The sequence below is a fragment of the Carcharhinus amblyrhynchos genome, chromosome 9, assembly GCF_965287045.1.
Source record: "Carcharhinus amblyrhynchos chromosome 9, sCarAmb.v2.hapA, whole genome shotgun sequence".
Taxonomy (NCBI): Eukaryota; Metazoa; Chordata; class Chondrichthyes; order Carcharhiniformes; family Carcharhinidae; genus Carcharhinus; species Carcharhinus amblyrhynchos.
The window spans coordinates 69,999,954-70,015,541 of record NC_137332.1 but is presented as its reverse complement, the minus strand read 5'-3'; the positions used below and the strand labels follow the sequence as shown (position 1 = coordinate 70,015,541).

General features: G+C 44.0%; 1 protein-coding gene across 1 annotated transcript in view; it reads right to left on the bottom strand.

Annotated features, from left to right (window-relative positions):
- The window catches only part of LOC145348405 (tumor necrosis factor ligand superfamily member 6-like), a 37,583-nt gene extending 27,526 nt beyond the window's left edge, over window positions 1-10,057 (bottom strand). Inside the window, exon 1 of the mRNA XM_080196626.1 lies at window positions 10,019-10,057. The gene's annotated coding sequence lies outside the window, so the exon portion shown is untranslated. The remainder of the gene's footprint in view (window positions 1-10,018) is intronic.
- Between the last annotated feature and the right edge of the window lie 5,531 nt (window positions 10,058-15,588).

Sequence of the window (15,588 nt, the reverse complement as noted above, 5' to 3'; positions counted from 1 at the left end):
ATGAAACACACCTACACATGTTCCTGATCTTAGTCGTCTGCACAAGGTGGTGGCATAGTAGTATTGTCACTTCTAGAGATCTCTGTTCTGGGGACCTGGGTTTGAAGCCCACCATGGCAGATTATGGAATATGATTTCATAAAAATATGGAATTAAAATTGTGATGGGCGATTGCCAAAACTCATCTGGTTCACTAATGTCCTCCCTTTTGGGAAGCTGCCATCCTTACCTGATCCGAACTGCAGACCCACAACTATGTTGACTCTTAAATGCCATTTGAATGAGGGCAATTAGGGATGGGCAACAACAAGTACTGGCCGAGCCAATGATGCCACATCTGATGAACAAATATAAAAAGAGCTATTCTCTGCTAACCCTGTCTCATTTCTGCACGGGATTATTGAGAAGCAGAATGGATGAACTGGAATTAAGGAGAGATAAAATCCATTGAAAGATATTTAATTAATAACTTATTGTATCTGCGAAGGTGTGTTTTTCAAAAGAAAACACACATTGATTCCATTTCACATAATAGACTTGTTTCATAACTTAACCTGTTAGCGTCAGTACCATTCTGGTAATTCTGTGCTGTACATATCCAAGGATACCACATCTTGAGATATCGTGCCTAGAACTGAATGACGTACTCTGCATCAATCTCTAAATTTAAATCAGAATTTTAATAAGAACCAAGAGCTAATTTTACTTTTGTAAACTATCTTATGGGTCTGCATGGACTCCTGTAAAGGCATTGAATGTGACATTTTAAGTTTCCAAATGACTGTTCTAGCAAGGATCCTGTGTGTGGAGGTGGGGAGGATGTGGGAGTTCTTATGATGGAAAAGTTGCTGAGTGGAATCAGTGGTAAATCAGTATCAGTCTCCAGAGCTGAACTAAAAATAAGCTACAATGGAAACTGGATAGACTGGCTTTCTTAGCACAGAGTGAAACTGCAAACTAAAGAGGTTTGGATTCTGACAGGTGGAATTCTCCCAAAAAAACTGTTGAATTTGTGGGAAATCTGGAGTAATTCAGGTTGTTTTTTTTCAGTGGGAATTTCCACACTCTGTGCACTGCAGAGGCCACCAGCGTGAATATCATTAGATTTCAGAGGCAAGTCCTATCCTGCGCAGAGGCTGAAGCCAACTGGCCCAGTGGCCCAGAACGTCAGTCTCTCATTTGGTGGCCAGCTTGATCACTGCAACCACCACAATGCTGCCCCCCCTCAATCCTTTCATGGCCTCATTGCAGCTTCCACCAACCATTCCTGCTCCCCGCCCCCCCCCAACATCCTGGACCACTCAATCTCCCCCCCCCCGCCTCCGGCCCCCACCCATAGTGCCAATCTCCTCCACCCCCTCCCCCTGTAGCATAGACATCCCTGCAGGCAGATCCTGCCCGCCCTGGCAGACATGCCCTCGCCTGACAGACACCCCCTTCCCGGCAGACCCACTCCCCCACCCCCCAGGATGACCAGTCCCTCAGCAGATCCCGCCCTCTACCTAGACTGGTGGGCAGTGCCAAGGGTATGGGCATTTTGCGCCTTGAGTAGTGCCAGGGGCCCAGACTAGCACTTCCAGGGTGCCCATGACCAAGGGGCACCATGCCCCTGCCGCCCAACCCCCTGGAGGGCCCTGATAGCACCCCCCGCTTCACGCCAGAGACGTGAAGCCTCTAGCTTCCCAACAGTGGGGAGCTACTCTAAACCCCACAAGAGTGAAACAATCTGGCGGAGAGGGGGATGCAAACTGGCCCAGAGAATTCAGTCCCAAATCTGTTAATAGCATTTAAATGATAATTAAATTATCATTTAAATGCTAGTTCCACCGCCGATTTCCAGTGTAGAGAAGACCACGCCGGAAATCCGATGCTGGGACACGCAAGTGGGGCAACAATGCTCGCAGGAACCCCGCGAATTGCCCTCCACCCCTTTGCCCCCCACCCTCTCCTGGCCTGCTGCCCAAGAAAATTAGTGCAGCAGGATGGGAGAATCACCCCGTGGCATCCCAAAATCATGCGATCTCAGAAGCATTAAAGTTCAAATGTATTACGTAGAACATAGAACATAGAAAACTACAGCACAAACAGGCCCTTCGGCCCACAAGTTGCACCGATCGTATCTATACCTACTAGGCCTACCTCTAACCCTCAATCCCATTAAATCCCATGTACTCATCCAAAAGTCTCTTAAAAGACCCCAACGAGTTTGCCTCCACCAGCACCAATGGCAGCCAATTCCACTCACCCACCAACCTCTGAGTGAAAAACTTACCCCTGCTATCTCCTCTGTACCTACTCCCCAGCATCTTAATCCTGCGTCTTCTCGTAGCGACACTTTCAGCCCTGGGAAATAGCCTCTGAGAATCCACCCAATCTATACCTCTCAACATCTTACAAACCTCTATCAGGTCACCTCTCATCCTTCGTCTCTCCAGGGAGAAAAGACCGAGCTCCCTCAACCTATCCTCATGAGGCATGTCTCCCAACCCAGGCAACATCCTTATAAATCTGCTCTGCACCCTTTCAATAGCTTCCACATCTCTCTTGTAATGAGGCGACCAGAACTGCGCACAGTACTCCAAGTGGGGTCTGACTAGGGTTTTATAAAGCTGTAGCATTATCTCCCAACTCCTAAACTCAATCCCTCGATTGATGAAGGCTAATACACCATACACCTTTTTAACCACATCCTCCACCTGCGAGGCCGATTTAAGAGTCCTATGGACCTGGACCCCTAGGTCCTTCTGATCCTTTACACTGCTAAGAGTGTTATCCTTGATATTATATTCCTTCATCCCATTTGACCTGCCAAAATGGACCACTACACATTTATCCGGGTTGAAGTCCATCTGCCACTTCTCCGCCCAGCTGTGCATCCTATCTATGCCACGCTGCAACTTCTGATATCCCTCCAAACTATCCACAACACCACCAACCTTCGTGGCATCGGCAAACTTACCAACCCATCCCTCCACTTCCTCATCCAGGTCATTTATGAAAATTACAAACAGCAAGGGTCCCAGAACAGATCCCTGGGGCACTCCACTGGTGACCGACCTCCATGCAGAAAAAGACTCATCCACAACCACTCTCTGCCTTCTGCGGGCAAGCCAGTTCTGGATCCACAAGGCAACAGCCCCTTGGATCCCACGCCCTCTCACTTTCTCAAGAAGTCTTGCATGGGGGACTTTATCGAACGCCTTGCTGAAGTTCACATAAACCACATCTACCGCTCTTCCTTTGTCAATGTGTTTAGTCACATTTTCAAAGAACTCAACCAGGCTCATAAGGCATGACCTGCCCTTGACAAAGCTGTGCTGACTACTATTGAGCATACTAAACTTCTCTAAATGTTCATAAATCCTGTCCCTCAGGATCCTCTGCATCAACTTACCAATCACTGAGGTTAGACTCACCAGTTGATAATTTCCTGGGCCATCCCTATCCCCTTTCTTGAATATAGGAACCACATTCACAATCCTCCAATCCTCTGGAACCTCTCCTGTCTCCATCAACGACGCAAAGATCAATGCCAGAGACTCTGCAGTCTCTTCCCTCACCTCCCCCTGTAACCTGGGGTACATTGTTGCCAATTTTTCAAAATTAGTGATTTCCTCAAGTTTGTACCAACATTCAATTAGATCACAAAAGCAAAATACTGCGGATGCTGGGATCTGAAACAAAAACAGAAAATGCTGGAAAACTCAACAGGTCTGACAGCATCAATGTAGAGAAAGTAGAGCCAACGTTTTAAGTCTGGATGGTCTTTCGATAAAGATTCATCCAGACTCAAAACGTTGCCTCTATTCCAGTATTTTCTGCTTTTGTTTCAATTTGACCATGTTTGATATGGACCTCAGCTCTATTTAATCATAATGATTCCATTTCCCATAATAGACTTATCTCATAGCCTAATCCTTTAGTGTCAGTACCATTCTAGTAATTTTGTACTGTACGTATCCAAAACCACTACATCTGAGGTACCGATTATTGATTTGATTTATTGTTGTCACATGTATTAATATACAGCAAAAAGTACTGTTTTTTTGCCCGCTATACAGACAAAGCATACTGTTCATAGAGAAGGAAATGAGAGAGTGCAAAATGTAGTGTTACAGTCATAGCTAGGGTGTGAAGAAAGATCAACTCCATGCAAGGGAAGTCCATTCAAAAAGTCTGACAGCAGAAGGGAAGAAGCTGTTCTTGAGTTGTTTGGTATGTGACCTCAGGCTTTTGTATCTTTTTCCCGAAGGAGGATGGTGGAAGAGAATGTTCGGGATGCGTGGGGTCCTTAGTTATGCTGGCTGCTTTGCCGAGGCAACGGGAAGTGTAGTCAGAGTCAACGGATGGGAGGCTGGTTTGCATGATGGATTGGGTCACATTCATGACCTTTGTAGTTCCTTGCAATCTTGGGCAAAGCAGGACCCATACCAAACTGTGATACAACCAGAAAGAATGCTTTCTATGGTGCATCTGTAAAGGTTGGTGAGAGTCATAGCTGACGTGCCAAATTTCCTTAGTCTTTTGAGAAAGTAGAGGCATTGGTGAGCTCAACTATCCTGTCAGCCTGGGGGTACCAGGACAGGGTTGTTGGTAATCTGGACACCTAAAAACTTGAAGCTCTCAATCCTTTCTAATTTGTACCCATTGATATAGACAGGAGCATTTTCTCCTTTATGCTTCCTGAAGTTGAGGAAAAATCTGGCTGCAAAAGCCCATGCTTTGCCTTAAGATACCCACACTCTTTCTCCAGGGGGGGGGGGGTGATCAGGTCACATGACCCTTCCAATGCCTGTCCTTTAAAAGGGGCCAACTACTACAGATATTATATTTTAAAATGTTATTTTACTTCATTAGTAACATCCATGGCATGGAACTAGAGTCTGAGATGGGAAGGGTATGGCTGAAGTCAGTACATGAAGGAATTTGAGACAAGAATTTGCAAAACAGCAGCTCTGTGGTGTTGCTTGTTAATAAACAGAATAGCACAAAATTCTGTTATTATTCTTCCACACTGGAAATTCCTGAGGGGGTTTTGAAGCAGAAAGACTTTCATGCCTGCATGTTTAACATATCCACACTGCACAGGGTGGCACTTCAGATCTTAGCTTCACATACCAATATTTTCTCACATTAACAGGGTTTGAGTTCATGGTTCACTCAGTTCAAAAAGGTGAAAACCCCACTGATTCACAATAGCATAAGAATAAAAGAATAAACACTCCAAATAATTTCTCATCACAGCTTGTGTGGGTGTTAGAGACTTCCTCGTGTTCACTTTCCGTCACTTTGAACTTCAATAACAAGGGATGTACCAGTACAATGATGCATTTATTTATTCACTAAAACAATATTTGCGAGTTCCTGTGTACAAAGGCTGCCATCTCTGCACTAAGGCAATTACAATTCTGGAAATTAAATGCCAATTTTCAAGATGAAATTTAGATGCAAAATACAATTTTGTACCTAACTTAATGCATCCCCAATGAATGAAGTTTTTTAAAATTCATTTGTGGGACACAGGCATCGCTGGCTGGCCAGCATTTATTGCCCATCCCTAGTTGCCCTTGGAGAAGGTGGTGGTGAGCTGCCTGTTTGAATTGTTGCAGTCACTGTGCTGTGGGTTGACCCACACTGCTGTTCGGGAGGGAATTCCAGGATTTTGACCCAGTGACTATGAAGGAACGGCATATATTTCCAAGTCAGGATGGTGAATGGTTTGGAGGGGAAAGTGAGGGTGATGCTGTTTCCATGCATCTGTTACCTTTGTCTTTCCAGATGGACATGGTCATGAGTTTGGAAGGTGCTGTCTAATGACCTTTGGTGAATTGCCGCAGAGCATCTTGGAGATGGTACACACTGCTGTTACTGAGCATTGGTGATGGAGAGATTGAATGTTTGTAGATGTGCTGCCAATCAAGTGGACTGCTTTGTCCTGGATGGTGTCAAGTTTCTTGAGTGTCATTGGAGCTGCATCTATCCAGGCAAGTGGGGAGTATTCCATCCTGATTTCTGTCTTGTAGATGGTGGATAGGCTTTGGGGAGTCCGGAGGTGAATCACGTGCTGCAATATTCCTAGCCTCTGACCTGGACTTGTAGCCACTGTGTTTATGTGGTGAGTCCAGTTGAGTTTCTGGTCAATGGTAACCTCAAATGAGCTATAAAAAAGAGCTATAAAATTTCAATCGCCTCTGAACCAAGGATTACAACACTTCAAAAGTATTCCATTAGCTACAAAATTAACTGGATGACCCAAAATTGTGAAAGGCACGATATGGTCTCAACTCTTTCCTTCTTTAGAGTAGGCTTAAGCAGACTGTAACTTTCCCAAGATTATGCAAAGATTTAGATTGTAGGACATTGTAGACACAGCATTATTTCAATATACTGAATAACTTTTAAAATATGATGTCTGGCAAAGGGAGATTTGCAGTAAATAACATGTATAGCATTGTGCACATTAATGTCTGCACTGCATTCACATCATTGAGCCTCAATTGTAATTCCACAAGATCTAATTCAGAAGAGTTAGAAAATATGGTCATGCCAGTACTGGACATCACAGATCCTGACTTTATATAAGTTTGTCATTTCTTCCCTTGCACTGTACACCATAGACTACAATCTCCACAAATCAACAGCGAGCAGCATACTCTGGCTCGTTTTAAGATGCCAACACCAAGATTGGGAACAAGAAAAGTCATTTCATGGACCTGTATCCAAATCTGTGGAGATGGCAGTACAGGTTAACAAAGCAGTTACAAGAGCACATTGGATGCTGGGCCTAACACAAGTTACATTAAACTTAACACTGGCACCTTGTGTCCAATCTGACCACCATACTTCACACGTGTGAAGTCTTTGAAGAAGATGCAGTAGAGATTCACTAGAATGGCTCCAGGGATAAGATGTCTCAGTTACGTGCATCGACTGGAGACATTGGGGGTGTTCTCCTTAGAGCAGAAGTTTGAGAAGATGTTTAAAATCATTAACTGTTTAGATAAATGAAAAGCAACTGTTTCCAATGGTTTGGTAACCACAAAGCAGATATTTAAAATGATTGGCAAAAGTACCACCAGCAATATGGGGAGAAACTTTTTTACCTAACGAGTGGTTAGGATTTGGAATGCACTGTCTGATAGGGCAATGGATGTATACTCAATAGTCATCTTCTAAAGGGATAAATACTTGGAGGAGGAACAGTCCTGGGTATTGGGAAAAAGTGGGACCAAATAGATTTGCTAAACTTGGTTGGCAAAATTGCCTCCATCTTTGCTGTACTTTTCCATGATTCTCTGCATCTATAATTGTGGCCACACCCCTATGGATGTTGTTAAGCTTCATTCTTCCTGGCTTTTGCTTCTTTTCACAAAGGAATAAGTTCTGTTGATATCTACCAGGATAGATTTTAATATCTGCCAACACATTCTTTTTCTTAACACCTCAAAACTATGGAACTCTTTCACTTGCCTCAGTCTCCTTGATGGTGGTGCATCACTATTCAGTCAGGGAGTATAAGTTGCCATGGCAACATGCACTTGTACATGCATGTTGCCATCTAGAGCTGTGGGTAGTGATGGGAGAAGCTCCAACATTCTCTCCAACACGTGGCTGACCTGAAATGTCTCACCCACTCCTACTGCCTACCACTGGTATGTCTTGGAAGGATTTGCAGATTGATAATCAACCTGCATGACTACATTATAAATGTACCTGCCTTGGCCATCAAGTCCTGGGGTAGGGCTGAAAGTGGGACTCATTGCTTTTGGTTGAGAAACAGAGATGCTAACCATTGCACCACAAAGCCTCAATCTCCAAGAATTACTGCTATGTTAAAATCCAAGTTTGAAGCCAGCCCATCATCACTCCTTCCTGCTTTGTCTCCTCAAGTTCCTCGGTGGTGTCCTGTGCTATGGAGGTCCGACTTAGCTTCTCACTTTATAAAGGAGTGAGAAATTATGACATATCTTATCAACATGCTCAGACTGAGAGAACTCAAGTCCATTGCTATTCCAAAATGCAGCGTTTTCAATATTCCTGTTGCAAGACTTTCCCGAGAGCAGGGAAGGCAATAGAGTAGCTGAGTTAGTGGGAGTGGAGCACACAGTGGGCAGTTCCATGCCCAAAGGTCACATGGAAATCCAAAAAGAGAAAACAGTAAAAACTGGGAAATAAGAAAACTGGTCCAAACTGGTTTTTCCTATTGGGAAGATCAACTTATCACTCAGTTGTCCAAACAGTGATTTTTTTTTTTAACCTCAAAACTTTGGACATTATTTCTGTGAAGATCCAAGGGACGTGGACATGTAATGTCCTCTCCCTCCCATCCTCAGGAGAGCCTCACCTCATGACAAATCCCTGAGATCAAGGAGCAATACCTCAGATCAGAGTGAGGTACAACTCAGAAAACAAAAAGAACATAAGAACATAAGAACATAAGAAATAGGAGCAGGAGTAGGCCATCTAGCCCTTCGAGCCTGCCCCGCCATTCAATAAGATCATGGCTGATCTGTTGTGGCTCAGTTCCACTTTCCCGCCCTCTCCACATAACCCTTAATCCCCTCTCTTATCAAGAACCCATCAACCCGCTTCTTAAAAATATTTAGCGAGGCAGCCTCCACCACTTCAACGGGCAGAGAATTCCAGAGATTCACCACCTTTTGAGTGAAGAAGTTCCTCCTCAACTCCGTTCTAAACCGCCTCCCCTTTATCTTGAGGCTGTGCCCCCTAGTCCTACTGTCTTTTTTGAGCGGGAAGAGTCTCTCCACCTCTATCCTATCCATCCCATTCATCATCTTATACGTCTCAATGAGATCTCCCCTCATTCTTCTAAACTCTAACGAGTACAAGCCTAGTTTATTCAGCCTCTCCTCATAGCTCAATCCCCTCAACTCCGGTATCAGCCTAGTAAACCTCCTCTGCACTCCCTCCAGGGCCAAAATATCCTTGCGCAGGTGCGGCGCCCAAAACTGCACACAGTACTCCAGCTGCGGCCTCACCAATGCCCTATACAGCCGCAGCAAGACCTCCCTACTTTTATATTCAATCCCCCTCGCTATGAAGGCCAGCATCCCATTCGCCTTCCTGACCACCTGCTGCACCTGCAAGCTGGGTTTTTGCGACTATGAAACCATGGTTTAATATTAAAATACTTATCTCTCTCATGCCGCAGAGGAGCAGCCTTCCCACATCTCCTCTCCATTCCTGTGGTGGCTACAACCTCAAAGTTCCATGGCCTGATCCCTTTAATCCAAAGTGTTTGGCTGATTCAGCGCATCATCCCATTTGCCCTCCCTGCCAGGCTGGGAGGGCAAATGGGATGATCAGTGAGTCACAGCAAAGACCATTGAAAATGCCAATGGACTCCTGACCATCTAATAAAGCGGAGAAAGTTCCATTCACTCTTTCAGATTGAGGACCTTACATAGTATGGATTAAGTCACGGGAGCTAACCCAGGAATAGTCAAACATTGCTTCTCATTATAGTGGAGAAAATCAAGAGCCACTGCGCAGTATGAGCAATCTGCCCTCATTTGCATAAAGCAGCCACAAATGGTTAAAGTCACTAATCTCTAGCCTCCCCACCCCCACCCCCACCTCACAAAGCACCACCACCAAATCCGACCGCGGACAACTGTCTGCGCAGAGTCTGCATGTTCTCCCCGTGTCTGCGTGGGATTCTACCGTGTGCTCCGGGTTTCCTCCCACCCTCCAAAGATAGGCAGATTAGGTGCTAAATTTGCTAAATTGCCCCTTAGTGTCAGGAGAACTAGCAGGATAAATATATGGGGTTAAGGGGATAGGGCCTGGGTGGGACTGTTGTCAGTGCAGGCTCCATTTGTACTGTGGGGATTCTATGATTCAGATATGGAAAGGTAATCATACCAGATATGTACGAAAGAGCCCCTGTTGCTAAACAGAAGGATGTATACCTACAATTTATCTTAACCCCCCCAGCCCCACCCCTCATCTTCCAAACCCCCACATTTAAATGAACTCCTTTACAGTTTCAGTTTACCTCAAGAGGGCAGACGGAAAGCATGTCTGTGGGTTTTGGTCATTCTGCAGCCAGTCGCTGAGAGATGAAGGTCTTTTGCATCTCTCAATGGCTAATTGCCTCCTGATTTCAATCTTTCTGCCCCTTTGCAAAGCGCCTCTAGGTGACACAGGCTGCAGCAGTTTGACAGCTCCAACCGATCGTTGCTTCACCAAGTGTGCTGGAATCACGGGGGCGGTAAATGTCTCATCACCGCGTGAGCTTCTCGAATATTTACATGTAAAAGGCAATTCATGTAAAGCGAAACCACATTGATAGTATCTGGAACAGCTCAGGAAACAAGAAGGCTGAAGAATGAAACCTGGGTTTAACATTAAAATGCTTATCTTTCTCATGCCACAGTTTATATTGTTCCATTCGCACTTTGAATGCATAGCTATAGTTTTGCAATTGGCATCTAAAATGTAAAGGATTAATAAATGGAAGACAGCTGGCACTGTGTGATTTAATGAGGGAAAAGCTCTCAAGAAGCCCACACCTGACCTTCTCGCCCTTTCCAAATCCAACCCCTTTCCTCTCCAAAGGCTTTGAACATGTTGCCTTACAAGTCCATAGTCATCTTTTTCAGAACTCCATGCCTGATTCCCTCAAATCCAGTTTTTGCCCTGCCACTGTATCAAAATAACACTTATCAATGTCACAAGTAATATCCTGTGCAAGTGCCAAAGCCCCTCCTCACCCTTCTCCTTCTATACTTCCCTTCTCTCCTTCAGCATGCTTGACTACATCATCCTTCTCCAACACCCCTCCACTGTCATTCTGTTACATGGGGCTGGCTAGTGCCTGGTTCCATTCATATTAATCTAATCATAGCCAGAGAATCAATATCAAATGACTTCCCTTCCCATCTGCTGCACCATTTCCTCTAATGTCCCCTGGGGATCTATCCTTGGCACCCTCCTACTTCTCATCTATATATGTTGCACCTCAGCAACATCATCCGATAGCACAATGTTAGTTTCCATATATACAATGCACTACCCAGTTTTACCTCAGTTGACTCCCACACTGTTGCTAAAATATCAGATTGATAATCTAACTGTCTCTACTGGAGTCTACCCCATGAGGTGTCTCCTTCTGCGCTGGTAGAAGGTGTACCTAAATCATGTGATAGTGCTCTCTCAGAGTGCATGCCCTCCTCAGAGAACTCCTTGATCTCCTCCCACTCCAGCTCCTCTGTTACACGTGACTGATCTGTGGGAGATGAAAGACATGAATTAGTCACATAGGAAAAGTGTTCAAAGTCTAAATTGTGCAGATCTGCAGATTTTATTTAGTGGTGAAAACAAGTTGTTATGCCCACAACAGTCATGAAAACATTAGATATTTTAAGGCTATATTTAAAAAAATGAATGCAATAACAGTTAAGGTGGCTGCAGCATGCGATGTGACCTTTGGCACTTGAACTGTACTCAGGAGAGTGTGCGGCCAATACCTGATCAATTATGGACCTGGATAGAACCATGCAGCTACTTGTAAAATTTACACATCCCATTATTTAAGGCTGGATCAACCCTGCAGGCAACTCATCTCCATGTTTCACCAGGGATATTGAAATTCAGCGGGAGATAGACAACTGTGAAATGGCTCCATTGCCTTTCATTGTATTGTAATGGCCTCTCATCCAAACACAAAGACCTTGGCTCTCTCAAACTCTCAAAACATGAAAAGCCACGGACCAGGGTGTTTACTGGCCTGACATACCCCCTTATTTTGAAAGGGACTTTGTATTTGTAACAGGTCACAAGGGAAAGCCAGCCATATTTTTCGTCTGCTTTTAAAATAACAGAAGCTCTTCTAAGACAGAGACCCACCATTGAACCAATTACAATCTACTAAGCAGTCAAGGTAACAAACAGCAATAGCTTGAAAGTGAGAGAAAGGTTCTCCCCAACCTGTTTCAACCCCCAAGCAATTCAACTATTTGAAGCCACACAACTTACTGAGAATCTTCTGCTTTTCAAGAGTTTTTCAAACCATCAACTCATCTATGAAGCTATAGACCTGCCATGAAAGAGACCAAAATAATCCCAAATTTATTTTTTCACATGTATCGAATTTTTCTGTGAGTGATAGTATGTGAGAATCGAGTGAGAGAGATGTTGTGTTTTTAAACCCCCTGGTAAGTGTGGGATATTAATTAATCTTTTTAAAAAAAACTCACAAAAACTTGCTGCTGAAGTTATTTCAATTAGCACAAATCATGTAGAAGATGAGAAAATACATTCACCCCGCAAGAAATCAGACTGTCTGAATTTTTAGGATGGTGAGAGCTCAGTGCGTAACCCATCCCAGCAATCCCAATAGGCCTGGTGCCATTTCACACTCAATTGAGCATTGATTGATGGCAGGTAGAAGTTCGGTTTGCCCTGGGAAGGAAGTCCTGCCTTGGAGAACTGTCAGACAATCAGATTGGCTGAAAGCCCTCCAGACCCTCACTGCATAGAGCTACAGTGGCCAGAAGTGGTACTGCAGCACTGTGGTTCAGCTTGAGTCCCAGGACTACACTTCAGGTGAGCATCTGAGGACCTGAATATGGGAGGATAGGGATGCCCTGTGGGGTCAGGGAGCTTGTGATGTCAGTGCTGGGACTAGGCCAGAGAGTGAGGACCGGAAATACTAGGTCCCGGAGAGGAGGCTGCCCCAAATCTGAAGGGGCCTTTAGATTGAGACTTCCCATCAAGGTGGAGATTTCAAACTTTTTCAATTTCCCACCCTGCTCCAACTGGTGCCCAGCAGCCTAAAAATTGAGGCCTGAGTGGGAAAAGGCTCTTAGGAGGCATTAATTGGCTACTTAAAGGCCTTTGAAAGGTGTAATGACCTAACTATGCTAGGGGTTGTGGGCTTTAAAAAAAAGAAAAAAGTGTGGCTTGCACATGTTAATGCAAAGTAACACACAACACTTATTGAAAGAGATGTTCTCTGCACAGAGTACAAACTGAAATTATACATCAGCCTGTGTAACACACTAATGATATCACCATCAAATCATGTGATTGGCTCTTACACCAATCATACAAATACATCTCAGTAGGAGCAAGAGGAGGCTTCCTGTCCAAGGCTGTATCCACCGCACCATGAAATTGCATTAAGGTTAGGGCAGGCGGGAATGATCCTTGAGGGAATTCCATTCTTGCTATTTTACACCATTCTCCCCACCACCTCAGGAGCCACTGCAGTTGGTGGAAGAGTGTGAAATTCTGGCCATAATTTCTGTCCACAACAAAAGTCAGCACTGGTAACCGTGGTCTGCTAAGTGATATTGTGAAATCTAATTTTGTAACGAGGTTTGCAGCGCACCCCCAAATTTCCATTGACAATGTTTAGGGACTCTGCCAAGAACAACTCCTCCATAGCAGTTAGGGTGGCTATGACTGCAGGGCCGATACTAATCCCCTACCTCCTCCCACAAGCAATGATAGCGGAGAGACACAAATGTGAGAATTAGAGTTTGTAGAATGGATGGAATGACAAGGTTTGCGCAGCTTAACTGTGACAGATTGGTGTGAGATAGCGCAGAAAAGAGGTTGTGGCATGGACAAATGGTTTCCTTCTGCGCTGTAAACACCTATGAGTCCACAAATACAAGTATGCTTCAATTTCCTGTTAGTTCTGGGGCATGATATCTCCTCTCCTCCAACTCCCCCTATCTCTAAATCCAAACACCAAGCTAATTAGTCACCCACGTGAGTGGCAGAGTACCCAGGGTGGGTATAATTCTCACTGCAAAATGCTACATTTTCAATTGAGATTCAGAATGGCTACCCCTTCCAGAATAAATGACAAACTGACAAAGCTATGCTCAGGCTTTAGTAATAACTAGAAAATTATCTCCTTCCTAAAGGCCAATTGCATGACCTGACCAATGAACCTACTTTCTTATTCTGGTGTCCGATAGGCATTCTGGTTCCTGTGGTTGTGAGGGTGTGCAGTATCCACATCCCACGGAGAAGATCAAATCTAACCCACACGTGGCCCCTTGCTTTGAACCCACTGATATATTTATATATCAACTGTATATACCATTTGACCACCCTAAGCCCATGTTCCATATACAGTGCTGTTTAAATATGGAAAACTGTCTGAAAATATCAAATATCATAATAGTTTCTGGAGCAAAATCTTTGTCAGCTCCTGAAATGTAAAAATAATAGTGATTCATTTCAATATTATTGTGTTTTTCTCTTAAAAAAAGTTTCCACAATGAGTCCTAAGTAAGTCATCTTGGAAACTTGTTGGGGGTAGGGGGGGTGACCTAGTCAAACTTGTTAAGATAATTTAATTAGCATATGGTTGGAATTATGAGATCATTTTGGCACCCTGGGTTGAAGATTGTACCTATTGGTTTTAACTAATTCGCAGCCAGCTCCCTCCATAATATTACTCAATAAAAGTAAAAAAAAGGTTTGTTAAAAATATTTACATTCATTTGATTTTTGTCTGATGGGGCACAGCGGAAAATTTGAAGGTAATAAATGAAAAATGTGCAATGGGGTGAGGCGGGGGGAAAGAATCGGGTCAAAGTATTCATAACTTAAAAATACTTTTTATTTGTGGAATTTGAAAAATTATCTTCAGAGTGAGAGTACGTCAAACCTTTTCTTTTGCAACCCAGAATTGACCCCCCCCCAGTTTTCAGTACAAACAGTGCAAAACATGATATTCCCCTCGACACGGGCATCATCGCCTCAAGGTTTTTTTTCAGCAAGAATTTGCAATGCGATTAAATGCAGGAATTGTCAGAGAATGACATATGGAAGCACAGAGCATATATCAGCATTCTGGTATTCCTGAGAGTTCTCTGGCTATCATTGCTTACCAACATCTATTGTAACTTCACAGTAATATCATTCTAACTTGAATTATAACAATGTACCTGGGCTTCATATCTTGAGATATATTTTGCCCATAAATTAAGTGTTGCAAAATATTGATTTTTTAAATACTGTCACAAGATTTGCAAATATTTCTTTACACAGTCGCATCTCCAGAATTCCTGCAGGCTTGACTTTAACTTGAAGTCAAATCTAATTTCCTGATAGACATTGGAGATCTTTTCAACTTTCTACTGATGTCTGAATAGAGGCATACATATGGAATGAGCTGCACATATTGTCTGATGGGTGACCTACATTGGAATACATTGTAAAATTTGCTGCCCTTATCCTAATACGCATGAGGTTGTGTTCACGCATCACCCCTGTGCTCACCGACTTACCTTGCCTCCCCATCCAGCAGCATAGACAATTCAAAAGTTCTCATTCTGGTTTTCAAAATCTCCCCACAGCCTTGCCTCTCTCTGTAACTTCCTCCAGCACAACAACCCTCCGAGACCTCTGCACTTTTCCAATTCTAACCTCTTGCACATCCCTGATTTTCAATGCTCCACCATCGATTCAGGACAGCACAGTGGCACAGTGGCATTGCTGCCTCACAATACCAGGGACCCAGGTTCAATTTCAGCCTCAGAATTTGCATGTCCTCCCTATATCGGCCTGGGTTTCCTCTGGGTGCTCCGGTTTTCTCCCACA